The sequence below is a fragment of the Rhinolophus ferrumequinum genome, chromosome 5, assembly GCF_004115265.2.
Source record: "Rhinolophus ferrumequinum isolate MPI-CBG mRhiFer1 chromosome 5, mRhiFer1_v1.p, whole genome shotgun sequence".
NCBI classification, from domain to species: Eukaryota; Metazoa; Chordata; class Mammalia; order Chiroptera; family Rhinolophidae; genus Rhinolophus; species Rhinolophus ferrumequinum.
In genome coordinates, this window is record NC_046288.1 from 48,188,472 (window position 1) to 48,208,324 (window position 19,853).

The following is a 19,853-nucleotide window of genomic DNA, read 5'->3' on the forward strand; positions in this document are numbered from 1 at the left end:
TTTTGAAAAAATAAAAAGCTTGGTTTAAATCCATGTACCAGGGCTTCCTTTTCCTTGGCTTCAGTGAGTGGAGAATTAACTCTGGGATAATAAATCCCAGTGACAGGTGCTAATGGGAATTAAGCATGCAAATCCCCTGCATATCCCTCCAGAAATCTACACCAAGAAAAGTATGCTATTTAGCATGTAGGCTGCTTACTTACAATATTATTTACTCTAAACTGGTATGAAAAGTTTCCAGCTTAAGGCTTAAGAAATAAAAAACAATAGAAAATGTTTTTTAATTATAGAAATATTTCCTTTCATTTTATCTCTGTCATATGTTTTATTTCCCATTTTCTGCATTTTTATATGTTTAAAAAATTAATCATCATAGCAGAGATATTATTAATTGGCAACATAGAAAAAGGAAGGTTTTTGTGAATATGAATGGGATGGTGATGAGAAAACTCTTTTCCTAAGTAGGAGTTGGGGTCTATAGACCTCAAGAAAAATTACTGATAGCCATCAACTAAGGATAGCCAGATGGTCCAGAGTTAATTGACTCAGTTCCCCTTTTCTACCTCAGCCTAGAGAAGGGAATTTGTCCTGCCATAAACCTGTACACTCTGGAGCTTTATGCTTTCTATTAATTTAGACTAGACTCTTTAGGTTGAAAACGATAGAAACCTAACTCAAGCAACTAAAGCATAAAAGATAATTTATTGCTGTATGTACATAACTCAAAAGCCATGTATTAAAATATCTATATTAATAATGGCTAATATTTATTAATCATGCACTGAGTGTCAGGCACTGTGTAAAAAAAAATAAGTTTTTTACATGTGTTGTCTCATTTAAAGCTCAAAATGAAGACTAAATGAATGTACTATTATCATCCTTACTTTATACATGAAGAAGCAGTGGTTAAGTAATTTTGCCTAAGTCACAAACAGTTAACATTTGTTAATGCTAGTCCTATTTCAGGGATCATGTTCCAGAATTCAAGAACTTAAATACCACTACTCACGGGACTTGGTCGCTCCCCCAACTCCCTCCAATCTTTTGGTTCTGCTCTCATCTCTTTTGGCTTCATTCACAGACTCGTGATGTCCACACTGGGATCCCTGGCACCTCCAAGTTTATATTGTCTTTACCATTATCAGTCTCAGCACAAAGAACACTCTCATTCCCGTCTAGCCCACAAAATCGCAGAATTATGTCCCTGCTTATCCTGGTTACATACCTATCCTTGAGCTAATTACCATGGCCAAAAGGTTAGACTGTCCTGAATGGCAAGGCCTAGATCGTGTGTTAATTTCTGGCAACTGTAAACTGGGATTGAGAGGAGGGAGAATAGTTTCCCCAAAAGGAAAATCAATATAGAAAAGGAAAAAATAGATGCCTAGAGAATGGATGTAGGACTGACAAAATAAGTCTGCCTACTGTCTGGTGTAGGGGGCAGAGTGAATTTTTCTCCAAGCTTGAGTTTTGTGACACAACACATCAGTGTAGCAAATGAAGATTAGCCCCGCTTAGATTCCTTTTTCCACCTGAGCACCATTCAATTCCATTTGATTCAACTCAATTCAATTCAATTCACTGAATTTTGAGTCAGCCCCTGTTCTATTGAGGTTATGTTCCAGGATCCCCAGGGAAGAATACTTATGAGTAAGAGTCCTTGTACTCCAAGGGCTTGTAGACTAACAGACAACATGGATGAATAAACCAAAGGATTCCACATAAAGACCAAAGTGTGGTGGAAATATAAGGCTATGAGAAAATTTTAACTAGGCGTATATGAGAAGAAAAACACCTAGAAGAAGTAAGCCTTCAGCATTGGTGTATTAGTAATGCTAAGCTTCACACAAAGGTAGCATTGATGTCTAACAATAAGAAATCTGGAAGCAGGCAGTCCAGGGCTATAATAGACTAAGAGCAGCTCAGTTATGCTCTTTTCAAGGCCTGGCTCCGTGTTCCATAATGTGTGGCTTTCATTCTCAGAGTTGCTTGATGGCTTTTCTACCTCCAGGCATCTGTTGCACTTACATCCAGGCAGGATGAAGGAGCAACAGGCCGAAGGGGATAGAGCCAATTTAGGCACCTTCCAACAGCATTTTTCTGGAAGCTCTCAGCCAATGCAGTTTCCATTTTCTCAGTGGCCTGTCAAAGGGCCATCGTAGACCAGTCACATGTAGTGGATAAGGAAAAGGGTATTGTGAATGCTGGCTGGGTTCATATCTTTCTCTTTATTCCTTCCTCTTGTCCCTCCTCTCCAACATTCTGTCAAGAGGAAGGGATAAAGAGAAAGATATGAAGACAGGAAATGACAGGGTATATTCAGACAATTACAAATTGATGGAAAGTAATTTTTCTATCTTTAGTTGAGTAAAAGGGAGGAGTGTTTTTCTATCACATTGGGATAAAAGGATGGAACAGACTCTACTTCCGTCCACTAAAGTATGTTTATTAAATTTTTAGGAAGTGTGTAGCACTGAGATAACGTCTTCTCAAGAAGTTTACAGTTGTTGTGTAGAGACAGTATTTGCAAAAACAGAAACAAACCAAGGGGAAAAAAAAGATTACATGAAAGACTGGGAAGGAAGAAAAGCAAGAGGGAAAGGAGGAAGGATGCAAGGGACAAAGGAAGGAAGGAAGGGAAAAGGAAAAGAAAAAGAATAAAAAGAAGAAATAAAGGAATAAAAAGAAATTAAGTCCAGTGTGAATTCTGCATTTGTGTAGCATGATGTAACTGCTATAAGAGGGAGAAAACAATGAAAGGCTCAATAAAAGTTATAGGGAAAATAATAGAATATGTAATTTAGACGATTACTGGGATAAATATTATAATTATTGTTTATTAGAGCTTTTCAAATACCTAATTTTACTTTAAATGTACCTGCCAAATTGGACAACAGTCATTTTTCTCATGTTGCAGATTGAAGAAAGAAGATACTTTATAAACTGGTCAGAAGGTTCTGAATCAGTAAACAAAGAGTGAAGCCTCCATTTATCTAGTTTATTTGCTCAGATATTCCTGTAATTTCCTTGCACTTTAATTTCTCTGTTATAAAAAAAGTGAACAATATGAACACATAAAGTTGCCCTGAAGTTGAAATATGTCTGAAAGTGCTTTGTAACGTGTCTATACGTAGGACATTATTATGATGAGGCATGTTCTATATTGCCCATTTTATTTAATTTACATTCTCATCTAAAGAATTAACATTAGCGATGTGAACTTCACTACCCTAGAGTAAACTAGGTGCTGTTCTCAGTATCTCACTCACCTTTGTTCACATCATCTATTCAATTACTAAATCCATCCAATTTTACTATTTAAAGATCTCCTGGACCTATCCCATTCTCTCGGGCCACACATGTTAAGTGCATGGTGGAAAGTTCGTGAACTTAATTGTCTGTCCTTTCGCATATTGTATGTTCCGTGTTGTCTGCCGTAATTACTTCCGGTAGTAGCCAGTCTGCCTTCACAGTGCAATCCATGCTCTCCAGACACCCCAGATAGACCTTCCAACAAGTAAATCCTGTGATTTTACTGTCCTAAAATCCTCTTCAATGATTCCTCCTTGTCTTAGGCTCCCTTTCCCAAAGTCCATTACAGGGATTTCCTCTCCTTGAAAAAGGAATTCTGAAGTAAATATAGTGTGCTAGGTTGCATTATAACTGATTCTGTATTCCTTCCCTGTTAATAGAATTTCATTTTGTCTTTGCAGTCCCACCCACAATAGCTGAGATGGATTTCCCTGCCTCACTAATTGTGGCTTAGCCGTGAGACTGGCTTTTGCCAATGAATGTGGGCAAATGCTACAGGGTGCCAGTTCCTTCCATTTCATACTCCCACTTGTTTTCCTGTGTTCCTGCCAGTAGTTATGAGGAGAACATTCCCCAGATAGCTGCCAGTCCAAGGTAAATGAGAGACACATGGAGAGATGTGTAGTGTATGCCTGGTGCCTGTGCTCTGGAGCCCAGAACCTGAGTCCAGCCTAGCTTAACTGAGTTGCAGAAGTAATGACCCATGAGACCCATGAGCAAGTAATGACCCATGAGACCCATGAGCAAGACAAAAATACATATATATATATATATATATATATATATACACATACATATACATATATATATATGATTGTTTTGTTCAGATATTGAGTATTGAGTTCTGGGGTGATTTTTTTATGTGGCGTTATCAGAGCAAGAAGTGTCCGATATGCATAGTGTGAGAAATCCTGTCCTCAGATTAAGTTCAAGGGAAATCAGATGATAATCTCCCTGTAGTGCTCTGAGAAGTTCAGTGGCAGAGGTATGGATACATGCCTATGATTTGTGTATTCAAGTCAATAAATTTACTTTAATTTGAAATAATCAGCAGAGTCTTACATGAGATTACATTAGGTTTAGGCCTTGAAGGATAAATAGAATTTGTGTTTGCTGAGTTGAAAAGGACAACATTCTAGGCAGAAGAAACAACTGGAGCAAAAGCAGGAAAGAAGAGCAGAACATGTATGTCAAATACTGAGTGATTTAACTTAGAGCCCAGAAAGTATTATAGTTAATGCTATTAATTACAATTTTTAAATTCTCTGTTAATATTTCTGAATACATTAGTTAGACGTATACATATATATTCACTTAATATACACAATGCTATGTATGAAGTAGGTATTATTATTATCTTCATTTTACGCATAAGTGAGGAAATCAAGGCTCAGAGAAGTTAAATAAATTGCTTAGCTAAATTAGTGTCAGAATGAGATCTGAACTCAAGTTTATCTGGATGCAGACAAATACCACAAAGTGAATTTGGACAGGAAGATAGAATTAAATTTTGAAAGGCTTTTCATGATTTGCTATGTGGTCTATCCTACATTATACATATACTAGAAAGATATCAAAGGGCTTTGAGCAATGAAATGATATCATAACCATGTCTTGCATCAATGTGCAAAGTGGAGTAAAGCTGGAAGAAAAATCCCGGAGTCTATTCTAATAATCAAGATAAGAAATAGTGTGAGCCTGAATGTAATGCACAGTAGACAGAAAGCAAGTGAAGAGGATGTAGACATGATGTTCAGTTGGGATGGTGGTTACTAATTCCAGCACACAGGATGCAAAATTTGTATTATTAAATGTTCATGATACAATTAAGAATAAACTATGCAATCCTGAAAAGCAACATGCAACAGTAAGCTACCCTCAACTTAATTAAAGGCATTAAAGAATTAGAAATACGATTTAAAGGGTAAGAGGGACACATTAATTTCCTGCAACTACATGTATTAATTGGGACTTGAAATGGTTTGTTCAACAGATATTATAATGATTTATCAACATTTTGGTCACAAAACCAGATTTATTTTTTTCATAGTCCTTAACATTGTGCCTGGCACAAAGAAGGTAGTCAGTAAACATTTTAAGAAGTAAACAAGTAATTTATAAGAAACATTTATAATCTATAACCAAAATTCATTATTATATATTAAATATCTTTTACTTTAAATTTTTCCTGAATTTATTTATAAGTTCATTGCTAGCAATGTGTTGTGATTTATTTTACAGAAACAGGCTATAAATTATGGTCTAGAATTCAGCCCACAAAGTCCTGTTAATAGTGTATGATTATAAAGAAAATAATGATGTTAAAAAATATATAATTCAATCAATCAAAACAGAAGAGGATGTAAAATACTGAGATTTCTAGGTTCATTTCATGATTTTTCCAATGACTTAACAATGGCTTAACAAGGAAGCCATTCCTTCTATTTCATGTCTAATTTCAATTAGAAATAAGTGGATTTTATTTTCTTTAACTGAGATTTTGTACTCGTGCTAACTAACTTTATTTTGACCATAGTTGTTTTTTGGTTAGTATATTGAATAAAAAGGAACAAAGAAGGTAAAAAAGGAATTATTTTTTTTTCTGACAAAGTTGAAGAAAACAAATTAAAAATACAGGGAAAGAAAGGAATAAAACAACTCAAGTGAGAATTTTCCAGAAGTATTAAACAGAACCATGTGAAACAAAAGTTAAAACGAAATGAAATTAATAAACACTGAGGAAGCAACAATGGTTTCGATTATCACCCGCATGGTCCACCAGAGGGCCCCACTGGCCAAAAACAGCCTGGTATTGTAGAGTAGGATTCAACGGGCAATTTAGCATAAGATTTAGGAGACTATTACAATTCAGGTACTTAGAAGAATAAAGTTCTTGAAATTTTTGGCTTACTTGTTTACATATGTTATTTCTCTAGATTTTGAGCTTCTCAAGAAGGATTTAATTTACCATAGCAACATTTGAATCATTAGCATTATCTACCCCATGCCTAACTGTTAGAAGACCCTAAGAGTTGTTTCATAATGAATGACTGACTGACTGACTGACTGAATGAATGAATGAATGAATGAATGAATAAATAAATAAATAAATAAATAAATAAATAAATAAATAAATAAATTTATGTGCATTTTAATTTAACCAGTGATTTTTTTTGGTTGTTGTTGTCATTTGCTATTTTATTTCTTGTTAGGACTAGGGAAATATTTTGATGATGATTATTCTCAAAGGTAAATTTCACTTCACATTTCTGACACTGGTGAGGTCAAAGACCACTTTTTTGTGTGTGTCTGCTGATATACTGATTTTTAAAAATACAATGAGACCTTTTACATGCAATGGTTTACTTTTCATCTTATTGATCTCTTTAACCAAAAGCTACAAATTGTGCTGGTTAGAGGTAGGAGTTGACTACTGAGCAAATTTGTGATCATAGGAGACAGGCCCCAATAACTTTAAGAAAATCTGTTTGAATACCTGACAAGGCTAAAAATCTCCAAAGGATATTTCAAATAAGTTATTTCAGGTGTGGTAATGGCATCTGGAGACTGGTGTTGGAACCTTACCTCTGCTTCCATGCCCTTGGCATGGCCAACTTCCATTGTCCCAGTAATTAAGTGTTTAGTCTGGTCACAGCCCATTTACCTGGGAAATTGATGCCTTCAAATCTTTTTACATCAGCTTGCGACCCTTACTCTACATGAAATCTCCTTCCTCACAAGTAAATCAACCATTCTTCAAAGTCCAATTCAGATGCTAACCCAGGTGTAAAGCTTTCCCTGAGCCCTAGAACTGGAAGTTCTCGTTCCTTCTCTGATGTCCACATGCTTTTATATCCCTTTGTATTGATATCTCTATAAATGTATAGTTTCCTTCTACTAATTTATATGGTGTGTATGATTGAAGTTTGGGTCTCAGATGGCTTGGGCTTTTTAACAGCCGCTAACCTGTTGATTGACATATAGTAAATTAATAACATTTTTAAAATGTGTTAATGGGCTCTTCTCTTTTGCCTTTCCACGAACAGAATAGCTCTCTTAGTCATTGAAAGACACTAATCTACTGAGGAAGAAGGGAAAGGTGCAGGAAATGGGCACCTTTTCCTATGATTATAGCAGAAATATAGAAGGGAAAGAATTCATATTTAGCTTCTAAACTCCAAGATGAAATTTCTATGTAGCCAAACAATGAGTTTAAAAATTAGCTGGTATAGTGTAGAGAAGATGCCACTTGTAATTAAGATTGAGGCCATTAAACTTCATGATTTAGAGCATATAATAAGGGGAAGAGAAAAACCCAGAAGTCCAAATCTCACCATGTCTATCTCTAGATAATGGTGGCAAAAAGCAGAAAGAGAATAGAAGAGCAAGGAAGTCAGATCTTGTTTCTATTGCTCTCTATAGGGTCTGCTTATGAGGGAGGCAAGTATAGAAACCCTATGGGATAAGAAAAGGAGACATAAAGATCTCATCTTACATTAACATGATGTGCCTCAGTGGAAAATAACTTAAAAAGGAAAACTATGCTGCATTCTGAAGGCAATTTTGTGCTGGAGAGCCACACAGAATGTCTTTAATGAGAAAAGACACACAGGGTAGTACTGCTTTTAAAACAACTGTAACTTGTACTATGTCCACTCTGAGAGGCCATGGACGTGGGTAGGAATCGTGCTGTACAAGGACAGCAGGGCTTGGCAGATGAGCCACAAAGCACCAGTGGACTTTGACAGTTGTCAAGTGTTCCCGAGCACACACTATAGTGCAAGTGTCTCGATTCTAATTCCTGCTCTGTACTCACTAACTTTGTGACCTGAGAAATATCATGTTTTTCATCAGCACTCTTATATATAAATTGAGATATTAATAGTATTTACATTGTAGAACTGTTGTAAGGGTGAAACAAATTAATTGACATAAAGCACTACTAACCATACACGGGATGGAGTAAACATTAATCAATGTTAGCTATCTTAAAAATTATTATTGTATTTCAGGACATAAGCTTCTATCTGTCAAAGAGGTTTCAGACATCTTCCAGTCACTTCACAGGTAAAAACACTTGTTATGTCAAATATATTTGTAACATTATGAATATCTTAATTCCATAAATACATTAATGTGTATTCATACTAATATTTTTACTTACAAAAATAAAAAATGTAATTTATGAATATTTAGTTTACAAACCTCAACATATTCCACATTTCAAAAATTTGGCAAAAGCACGCTAGAATAAAATGAATCAATTATATAATTACAACATAAAAATGTGAGCAGTATGTGTATTTATGTTTGTATCTTATGTTCAAAAAGTCAAGATAACATTTGTAGCAAAGGAAACCTTGAAGGTCAGTTTTGTGGAGAATAGAACAATATCTACAAATCCCCACAGTGTGTTTTAAAGGGGGAAAAATATACCTCAGGGACTGTGACACAGTCATCATAAGAATTTAAGCGCTGGGAAATGTGTGTATCGTAAACATGGCTTTTAATGCTCCTTGTGATAGAAAGTTGATGTTATTCACCCACCATGCTTTTTAATAGTAGTAGTTGATTTGAGCTGAATCTGTCACTCTCTTGTTTAATTCCACAAATGCCTGCATTTATGAAAATCTCACAAAATGAAGCCTGAATTTACAGAAAACTCCCAGAATAAACCTTACTGACCTATGTGAATATTTAAAGTAGCAATATTTATCTCATTAGTACAAGGGGCTAACTATCTGAATATATCACTCAGAAAATAACAGATATGTCCAATGTTTAACATGTCACCATTCAATTGAAAAATTATGTCATTGATGCATGTTTCAGCTCTCTCTACCCCCTTCCCATACATGTAAGAGACTCATGTGCAGAAACCTGCCCTTTTGGAGATAAACATGCCTATTTGTAAGTGAACAGATGGTGTTGCTCAAGTTCAGAGACACATCTTAGGCAGAATCTCAGGGGGAGGAGGGACTCCTGGGGGAGGAGGGCTGGTGTTGTTTGAAAAGGTTTCCTGGGTGATTCTGATAGCCTCCCACCTCGCCCCCACTGTGCGGCACTGATTTGAAGCTTAAGGATATATAAATGTCATGTAGAGCTGATTTGAGCTGCAGAGTGAAAAATGAACTCTTTTCCTGGTAGAAACTTGTCTGATTGCATTTCTTGCATTTTATGTCATAATTTTCAAAGTCTGAACCTCCCCAAAATATCCTAAAATTGACTTATTTAAAACCTTTTGATTAGGTCAAATACTACATTATTTCCATTTATATGGTGGTGCTAAATAGCAGGTCTACGATGTTTTTTATTTTAGGTAGGTTTCCATGTACATAGGTCGCACTAAAAGTGGGTGACGCACATATAGTAATATAATGTGAGCAACCACATCCACCAGTAGTGTTAGTGGAGCCTTTGAAGTACGTTTTGAGATTCACAATAATTAAAATAATTATAGCCAAAATTACCTTTGGAAAATTCTTTAAATCAATCACGAAGAACAGTATATGTTTTGTGTATACAAATTTTCCCAGTACTACTTATGCATGCTAAAATTTAAGATCTAAAGGAAGGTGGAGGGAAGTCTATATGAAGGTAATGGAACATTCAAACCATTATGACTGGTTGTTTATTATTATTATTATTATTATTATTATTATATTTTAAATTGCTGGGTCATAAAGTAGTTCTATTTTTAATTTTTTGAGGAACCTCCATACTGTTTTCCAGAGTAGCTGCACCAATTTGCAATCCCACCAACAGTGCAGGAGGGTTTCCTTTTCCCCACATCCTTGCTAACACTTGTTTGTTGATTTATTGATGATGGTCATTCTGACAGGTGTGAGGTGGTTTCTCATTATGGTTTTAATTTGCATTTCTCTGATGATTAGTGATGTTGAGCATCTTTTCATATGTCTGTTGGCCATTTGTATGTCCTCTTTGGAGCAATGTCTATTCAGGTCTTCTGCTCATTTTTTAATTGGGTTGATTTTTTGGCGTTGAGTTGTATGAGTTCTTTATAAATTTTGAATATTAACCCTTTATTGCATATATCATTAGCAAATATCTTCTTCCATTTAATAGGTTGTCTTTTCGTTTTGTTGATGGTTTCCTTTGCTGTGCAAAAACTTTTTAGTTTGATGTAGTCCGATTTGTTTATTTTTCTTTTGTTTTCCTTCCCTGGGGAGACATATTTTAAAAGATATTGCTGGTTTGTTTGTGATTCTGGAAGAAACAAGAGTGCAGTGAGAACATGGGGAAGCTAAAGAAAACAAGAAATTATGGGACCATGAAGCAAATGCTTAGTCTCAGAGATCAGAGGTTTAAAGAAAAGGATAGATTAAAATCTAAAAAGAAAGATCCCAGTGCACGCAAGGAAAAAGAAGTCCCCCAACACCCCCGCCAACACCCCATCCCCTGCTATTCTTCCTGTATAACACACAGCTGGGCCCACCTTATTGCACCCTGGTTGACACCAACTTTATCAACTTCTCCATTAAAGCCAAACCAGACTTAGTGCAGTCAGTGATGGACTGTCTATACACCAGTGTTTCTCTTGTATGACTACCTGGCTAATGGCTGAAATTGAGAAATTGGGGCAAAAATATTGAGTGGCTCTAAGGATCGCCAAGGAGCCAAGATGTGAACCACTACCATGCACACACAAAGGAACCAGAGACTGCTTGGTACAGAGAGTAACTCAGCACAAGTGTTACATTGTGGCACGGATGACCAGGACCTTAAATGAAGAATCAGGAAGATCCCTGGAGTTTCCACCCATGTACATTTTTAAACACAGGTACCACATTGAGAAGATGTTTATGGAGCCCCTCGGTTCTAATTCTTAAAGGAAAAATTTCCTCTGCTTTCCTTCAACCAACTTTCTCTGTTGTCAGTTTACAAAACATGCTAAAGCGTGAATTATTATTCCACTCACCCATTTGCTCTGTTATGAGCTGAGTATGGTTAAAGACACCCATTTTTTGATATTGTTTTGAAAATGATATTTTTGTATAATTTTAAAATTTGTTGCAGCTTTTTTATAAATCTGATGACTGCTCACAAATTAAAAAAAAATATATTGGTAAGAGCAATGTCAAAGAGTTTACTGCCTATGTTTTCTTCTAGAAGTTTTATAGATTCAAGTCTAACATTTAACTTGTTAATCCATTTTGAGTTTATTTTGTATATGAAGTAAAAAAAGTGGCCCAATTATACTTTTTTGCATGTATCTGTCCAGTTTTGCCAAGACCACTTATTGAAGACACTGTCTTTTCCCCATTGTGTTTCCTTGCCTCCTTTGTCATAGATTAATTGACATATAAAAAAGGATTTATTTTGGGGCTCTCTATTCTATCCCATTGATCTATATATCTGTTTTTATGCCAGTATCATCCTGTTTTGATTATTGTAACTTTGTAGTATAGTTTGATATTAGGGAGTGTGATACCTCCACTTTCTTCTTTTCAAGATTTGTTTTGCTGTTTGGGGTCTTTTGTGGTTCCATATAAATTTTAGGATCGATGTCCTAATTCTGAGAATGCCATTGTTATTTTAGTAGGGATTTCGTTGATTTTGTGTATTAGTAATAAGACAATTTAACAATATTAATCTTTCCAATCCATGAGCAATGTATATCCTTCCGTTTATTTGTATCTTGCTCAATTTCTTTCTTCAGTGTCTTATAGTTTTCACACTACAGGTTTTTCACCTCTGATTACATTTATTCCTAGGCATTTTATGCTTTTGATGCAATTGTGAATGGGATTGTTTTCTTAATTTCTTCTTCTGATAGTTCATTATTGGTGTATGGAAATGCAACAGATTTCTGTATATTGATTCTGTTTCCTGCAACTTGACTGAAGTCATTTATGAGTTCTAATAGTTTTTTGGTGGACTCTTTCTCTATACATACAGTAACATGTCATCTACAAATAATGAGAGTTTTACTTCTTCATTTCCCTTTTCTTTTTTGATTGCTGTGGCTGGGATTTACACTGCAGGAATGTTGCAGGCAGTCCAACGTTCCTATATAGAGTCTCCTCCCGTCCTACGGAGGTGGAAGGGCCATAAACAATGGCGCTCACGGAGCCCCTCTGACACAAACCACCCTCCCCCCCAAATTCCCAAGGTCCCCAGAGAGCTGCGGGGCTCCCCAGTCGTCTCTATGCAGTCTCTCTCTGGTTTGTTACAGAGAAAGTGGTCCGTATGGAAGCAGCCTCTGGGCCCGCTCTATGTGCCCAGTAGTTGTGGGGAAAGCATGGAGCGAGCCTGCGCTCAGGACGCCAGGTGCACCTCCTGCGGGGAGGAACTGCTCTTGCCAGGGCGACAAGGTGCCTGTGCTGCCGCTCTGATGTTCCTGCTTGCTCCAGGTGTTCCCAGGCCAAGGCTGCAGACAGCGAAGCTGTGAATGCACCACAGTGGCCCTGCAGGTAGGCCTAAGCCTGTAACAAGCTCCCACCACCCCGTTTGGGTGGATAGGACCATGAACAATGGGGCTCAGTGGTTCCATCAGTGGCTCCGCGGGCCCGGAGAGTTCCCACAGCTCGCGGAGGGCTCCTAGGGCTCTCCAGCTTCTCTGTTGGGTCTCTTATGTATTGTCAGAGGCTGGCCATTCAACGCTAGGCCACCTCACAGGAGTAATTGCTACCTGTATACGTGGATATTTGATCTTGCTCATGGGCTGGGCAAGTTCGGCATCCCTAGGCCTCTACCATCGTGGTCCTCTGGGTACTCTTTATTTGTAGGACTATGAAATATCACCTATCTTCTGAACCCCTCTGGAGGGTGTTAGCACTATGTACGTGGAGTTGTGGCTATGCTCACACCTCTCTCCTACCATATGCTTCCCTCCCCCTTAACACCGTTATCTCTGTGCCCTGCACCAGCTGGGAGCAGAACCCAACACCTTGTACAGATTAGATACTCCAACCCATTTATAACATTTGGTAAAATGTTTGTATCCTATGAAGGCTATGCCAATGGAAACAATATTCAAAGCAATCCAGATGAGCAAAAGAACAAACTTACATGGCGACTACACAGATTCGCCAACTGAAATGAGTGCAGAAAGTTTGCAAGGCCGGCCACCTGTGGTGCCGAGGACAGCAGCCTGGAGGAACGGCCAGGTGTATCTGGAATGGGGAGCCTTGCCCTTCCTCAGTGCAATACTACCAGCATTACCCTCACCCGGAAGGCAAAACCCAAAAAGGCCCATTATTGGAATTGGGAGGGGTTCTTAATTGCTCGTAGCTGCGCCCCGTCCCCTTCCTGGACAGATTAACCAGCTGCAAAGCTCAGGGCCAGGCCCTTACCCAAAGCAGCTACATGCCACGGGCAGCAGAGAAGTCTAGAAATGGCTAAATTGGCATCGAATGTTTAGACTTCATGCCAACACTTATAACCCATGTGAAGCTACAGTGTGATATAATCAGTAGGACCCTGTTCTTGCTGATTCCTGGCTCGGGATGTGTTCGTTCTGAGTTCGATCTGAGTTTCTAAGGCCCGACTGAAGCGCCCACGCGCAGGTGTCGGGGCGGTAGAACAAGCTTCACTGGTTCCTCTTTGGCGAACAGGGAGACTGAGGCACACAGCAGAGGGAAGGCCGGGTAGGGTCAGAGCGCAGGCTGGCCTGGCCAGGAGCCAGCTAGAGTGTCAGCGCCAGTCACACCCCGTGGCCACCCTCTGCTTCCATGACCCCTGGGAGCTTGCGTCACTACGGACTCACTACCTCAATGATCTGCAGGAGGCTCAGGGCGAAGATGGTAAACAGCTGCGAGTCGTTGGCCACGGGCCTCTCCAAGGGGTTGTAGTTCGGGCCAGCTCCTTGTAAAGCTTCCTTTGGAACTCGTCTTGAAGAGACACACTGCAGGAGCGACACAGACGGTGCCAGCCAGACTGAGCGGCACATGCTGGGTTCCTGAGCTGGGGCAGGTTGGATTGCCCCTCATCTAGGCTGTCAGCCATCAAGCCCCCTCAGGTGGTTATTGGATCCAAAGATGTGAGGGATGCCAGGGAGCAGAGCTAGAAAGGTACCCTGGTTTCTATCAGGGGGCAAATCATCTTTGCTACATCTGACGGGTGTTACCTGTGCTCCCCTGGAAGAACCAGAGGTTCCCATCTTTGGGAGGGTAGGATGATAACTCCATTTCCTTTGTTTAGATACTTGTAATCAGAAGAATTTGGAATACCTAAAGAGGAGAAATGGTCAGAATTGGATGAGCAGGCTATGGAAAGAATTGTGTTTGAAGTTCTGGTTTGATAAGTCAGTGGATGACAGAGCCCTATAGCCCAGTTCTGAGCTCACCTGTTCCCTGGAGGGGATTGTATATGTAAAAAGAGAAAAAGACTAAAGCAAATAAGAACCATGCCAGAATCCATGATAGTTCTGGGGCATAGCTTATCACTGAGGGCTTGTCTGTCCACTAGCCCAAATGCCACTTGGCTAACGATGGTCTCTACATTTTGTGTTTGCCTTGTGAGGCAACTTGCCCTGATTTTCAAGGTTAGTAATTGGTGTGTGGTGGTCCTGGTCAGGTGTGTATGTGCATGCCTATGTAGAGGGTATGTTAACCAGCTTTTTCTTCTGGGATTCAGGCCAAATACTACTGTCATTGGTTTTTCAGTATTTACAAGTAATGCGTCAGTAGATTTTGCATATACACACATACTCCCAATTTTACCCTCCTTGCAACCTGGGACTCTCAATTCCCTTCTAACATTTTCAATCCCATATACTGCCCTTCTACTACCCAATTTTTACCTGCTACTTCATTCTTTCTCTTTCCACATTTGCCTTTTTTTCCCTTCATCCATCTTCTATGAAGAGCCAAAGCATGACTGTTTTTACTATGATGATTAGAACTAGACCCTAGGAAATGTAATTTTCCAGATAAGGAAACTGATCTCCAGAATGTCAAATTGACTTGTTCAAATAAATGTGACTTAATGACAGAATCAATACTACAATGATGTCTTTTGATTTTTTGTCATATTGGAAAGATTGTAAAATAGGATATCTGATGTCATTTCCACCTTTGATATTTACTAGCTATCTGATTTTGGGCAAGTTGCTTAATCCAACCAAGTATATTTTGTTTTTAAAATAGTAGTGATAAAACCTGAATAAAGCGAGTTGTTTTGAAGCATCATTATGTGAATGGATATAATATGACTTAATACAATGAATGGGATATAGTAAGTGCACAATACGTTTGATTTTCCTACCAAGTTCAATGCTTTTCCTTTTATGTCACATCACCTTGAAATCTACCTTTTAGTTCACTCTTTTCTCTTCTGCAAAATTGCTCTGTTTTCTTGTTCTTCTTATTTCACTTTCTTTTCTCTCATTCAAGTATCTATACTCAGACTTCAGAAGCTGGAGAAATCTTTTCCAAATCTGCTGGTGGTATCTTGAGTGATAGAGTAGTTTTGGATCTGTCCTGGTTTGTATAAAATCCTGAAGATGGAAAGTCATACACTGGCAGGCCTTGCCGAGTACTTCTGCACATAGGAGTGCTAAAGTAGCCCAGAGCTGCAGTGGCTCCCTCCTGCAAGTATAGGGAGTTTCTGACCTCCCAACACAACTTGACTTTTGCATGTAGTGCTATCACAGCAGCTCTGCCTTTCTCTGGCCATTGGCAGAAAGCACAGACCTTGAGAGATAGTCAATGAATATTTATGAAATACATAAAGAAATGACTGAGTGAATATATAAGTCCTTGTTTCCCTCTCTAATCAGGGCAGAGATGAAGTGTTTCTGTGCAGGAATCAGTGTCTTACATCTGGTGGTTCACTTTTGCACTTGTCTGTGTAGAAATTTTGAACAGTAGGCTCACTTACCACCTTAGAACCAGCTGCCCCTCCAGCCCCTCCTGATTCCGTTTACCTCATTGAAGGGCCGAGATACCAAGGTTTAATCAGTTCTCCGTAATGACACTGTCAAATTCAAGGGCAGAAGGCAGGGTGATGTTTCAGGGACATTTCTGGATACTTAACTGAATCTTCCACTTGCCTTTCCCTGCCCCCACATATTGCTCAAGTCCACTTCATTTGGGAGTTTTTTTTTTCTCATGTTGCCATCTATACCCTCTCTTAGGTTTAATATTTTGACTTTGGCATGGACGGCAGCCTATTTCCCTCAAAATAGTTGAGACACTATGACGTTTTCAAAATAGCTTTGCTACATTAAAATGTAAAACACATAGTGGATAAATAGTTATGTAGGTTTCTACCCTTCTGGATGGTGCTTCTTGGCCTTTGTAAGCATCTCATTTAACTTCAGGCCCTGCTGAGTCTCTGATGGATTCCACTGATGACATCTTTTCTACCTGGACATCTCTTTCCATTCAAGGTCAAATGTAGAAGGCTTTGCCCCAAATTCTTTATACCCTCTAACCGTGTATAATCTTCCAGTCCCAAAACTATGTATGCGTTCCCTAGTCAATGGCCAGATGGGGGAGGTAAAGCAATGTGTCATCTCATTCTCCTTCTTCAGATTATCTGTTTAGCCCCACCCTGCATAATTTCCTGGTTTACTTCTTAAGCTAACTTTTTACCTCACATGAAGACAACTCCTTAATGTCCACTTGTTATGGAGTTTCCTGTTAAATAACTATTCATCAGCCAAATCAACTTAGTTCTTGTCTCTGTAATAATCACTAACCCTTCCCAAGAAAGACATAATCACTCCTTTCCCTGAACATACTATTTATTTGCACATCTGTGCCTACTTCTTTAGTGTGAAGACATTGGAGAAAGCTTCCATGGTTTTGAGTTTTATATCCCCAGAGTGGGGTCCCCCAACATATGACAGCATTTGACATATATCAATCCTGACATCTGTCCATTGTAGACACATGTAGTAACAGAGAAATCATGTGCTCTAACTCACCCAGTACTTGTTTAGTTCTGATTTTTCAGATCCCCTGGATCTGGTGTGAATTCTGGCCTTTCAAGTCTCATACACCTTCCCTGTAAAAACTACAGATCTGGTATGAAACCCCTTCCTTCCCATGGAGATTTTCCATATCGGATAAAATTAGTCAATGCTAGCTGGTTCTGTCTTTTGCCAGTCTTCCCATTTCTGTAATCTCCCATGATAAATCTCAAGTTATAAGACTGCCATATTTCCCCATATAACTCCGGGATAAAAGTGAGGATCTGACTGAATACAGAGGACTAACTGAAGGAGACAGAAATAAATGTAGAAGAAATAGTTTGCTTTTCCTTGAACAAGGGCAGGGACATTTATAAAATTAGACCGAGTCAATTAAAAGGATGAAAATCTTGTAGATCAAAGATGTTTCAGGCGTGGCATGTATATTACATTTTACTAATAACACTACTTGCCCCCCACTGTCTCTAAGAGGTCTTCCATAATTAGCTTCCTAAAGAGGGTGCCCACCTCCCTCTCCACTCTTCCTCACATTTCCCACCACCAGACTTCTCTGTCTTCTCCAACTGAATGAAAGCACCATGAAGGCAGGGATCTTTCTATCTTATTCTCCTCTGATTCCATAGTGCCCCTCACACTGCCTGGCACATAGTAGCTATCCAGGAACTACTTGAATAACTAAATGAACAAGTGTCACTGTTTAAGGATCTGAAACTTTAAATTCCCAATTCACACTTAGGTACTCTATCCTGAATTATTAAATTTTAGAATCATTAAATATCAGGACATTGACAATAATTTGATATTTCCATTCAATACAAACAATTATTAAACACTAGCTTCCCTTTGTGAGTGCTATTAAAAAATGTATCTCATTCAGAGAAGAATAGTTTAGGATGAAGTGTTGAAAACAGAAGAAAAAAAATCCTACTGCAATTGTTATGATAAGGACAATATTAGAACGTGAGAACTATTCTAAGGAAAATAATGTACTTGGAAAATAACAGTCTCAGTGGAATACAGTTAGCAGAATACACATCAGTGGCTTAAATGCATATATAAATGGGGTGTGACAGTCCATGCATTAAACATCCACATTTGAGTGTCTGCCTTAGTGGATGGTGCTCAATATTTAAAATGCTATATTCAAATATATTGTTCAAATTGATTAAAACAAAAAGTTTTAAGATAGTTATTAGTATAGAGATGCAGCACATTCTAATTCATTTAATAAAATTCTAACTTTCCTTCCTTTCCGGTCAAAAATATATTTTCAAAGTGAAGAGATTAGAAAAAATACTTATTTAAAAAAATTAAAATCAAGACAGATGATAAATCATGTAGATGCTTTACATTAGCACTGTCTATGTAAAGGCAAATCCTAAGGCAGAGAAGAATGCATGTGTACACACACACACACACACAAACTCTTGTGATATAGTGATATGTAAACTCTTGTGAGAGTTGGTGAATCCATGTGAGTGGTAGAGATGACATAAGGTTGGAAAACTAGCAAATATTACAGTAGTTTCCACTAAAGGAAATGGGTAAATCTTACATATTTAATTTTGGAAAGCTTATATCAGTCCATGGAAAAATTCTAGGTCAGATCATTTGTGAGTTTTTATATATGAGGTTAGACAATTAAGTTCCCAAACTTGTTGCAACAATGTTGCTAGCCTTTTTTGATATCAGAAGGATTATTCATCATGAATTTGTACCAACTGGACAAACAGTAACCGAGTTTACTATTTGGAAGTGCTGAAAAGGCTGCATGAAAAAGTTAGACGACCTGAACTTTTTGCCAACAATTCATGGCTCTTGCATCACAATAATGCACCAGCTCACACAGCATTGTCTTTAGCCAGTAAACAGATAACTGAACACCCTTCCTACTTATTACAACCTGGAATGGACATTAATATAAATAGATGGAACCTCAGATGCTCATCTGGTTCAGTCTTTAGGTGACTGTCCAGGTGGTAGTTTTTTCTTGAGTTTTATGAACTGAGATTTACTTATTGTACAAACTAGTAATTGTTCTACCACATGGACTCGTTATTTTGAAAGCACCTGCTATGAATATAAACCTAAATTTAGTTAATTCAGTATTTATCTGTTGAAAACCTAATAACTGCTCAGCCTATCAAAAATGACTAAATGTAATTATCTAAATATAATCTAGTTAAAAAATATATGCGCCTATGGAAATATATATGTATATATAGATATAATTAATATATTTATATGTAGTAATATATACTATTATTAAACAGGATCTGTATACTATTAAATGTTATTAGTCATTAAATTATACAAACATACAATACATGTTAACTTAAATTTCCTGTTAAGATGATAGATTACTTACATATAGTAGGTACTCCATAAAAATTGTTGATTGTAAAATAATTGTTAGTTTTATAATATATAATGATATACATTTTTTTCTACGCAGGTTCAGATTTTTTTGTTTATCTATATCAGTTTCTTTAGAAAATTATAGAAGTCCTATTTTATCTATTAGTAGAAGATCTGACAAGACAAGTTACAAAGTAATACATCTCAAAATTAGAAATTTCTTACATTTTCTCATATTATTTTGCTAATGTTAATATTTATAGCAGTAATTACTATTTAGTAA

General features: G+C 37.7%; 1 pseudogene; it reads left to right on the forward strand.

The window, feature by feature from the left end:
- The first annotated feature begins 10,567 nt into the window (after positions 1-10,567).
- LOC117022241 (rRNA-processing protein FCF1 homolog) lies at positions 10,568-11,155 on the forward strand (annotated as a pseudogene).
- Positions 11,156-19,853: the final 8,698 nt, after the last annotated feature.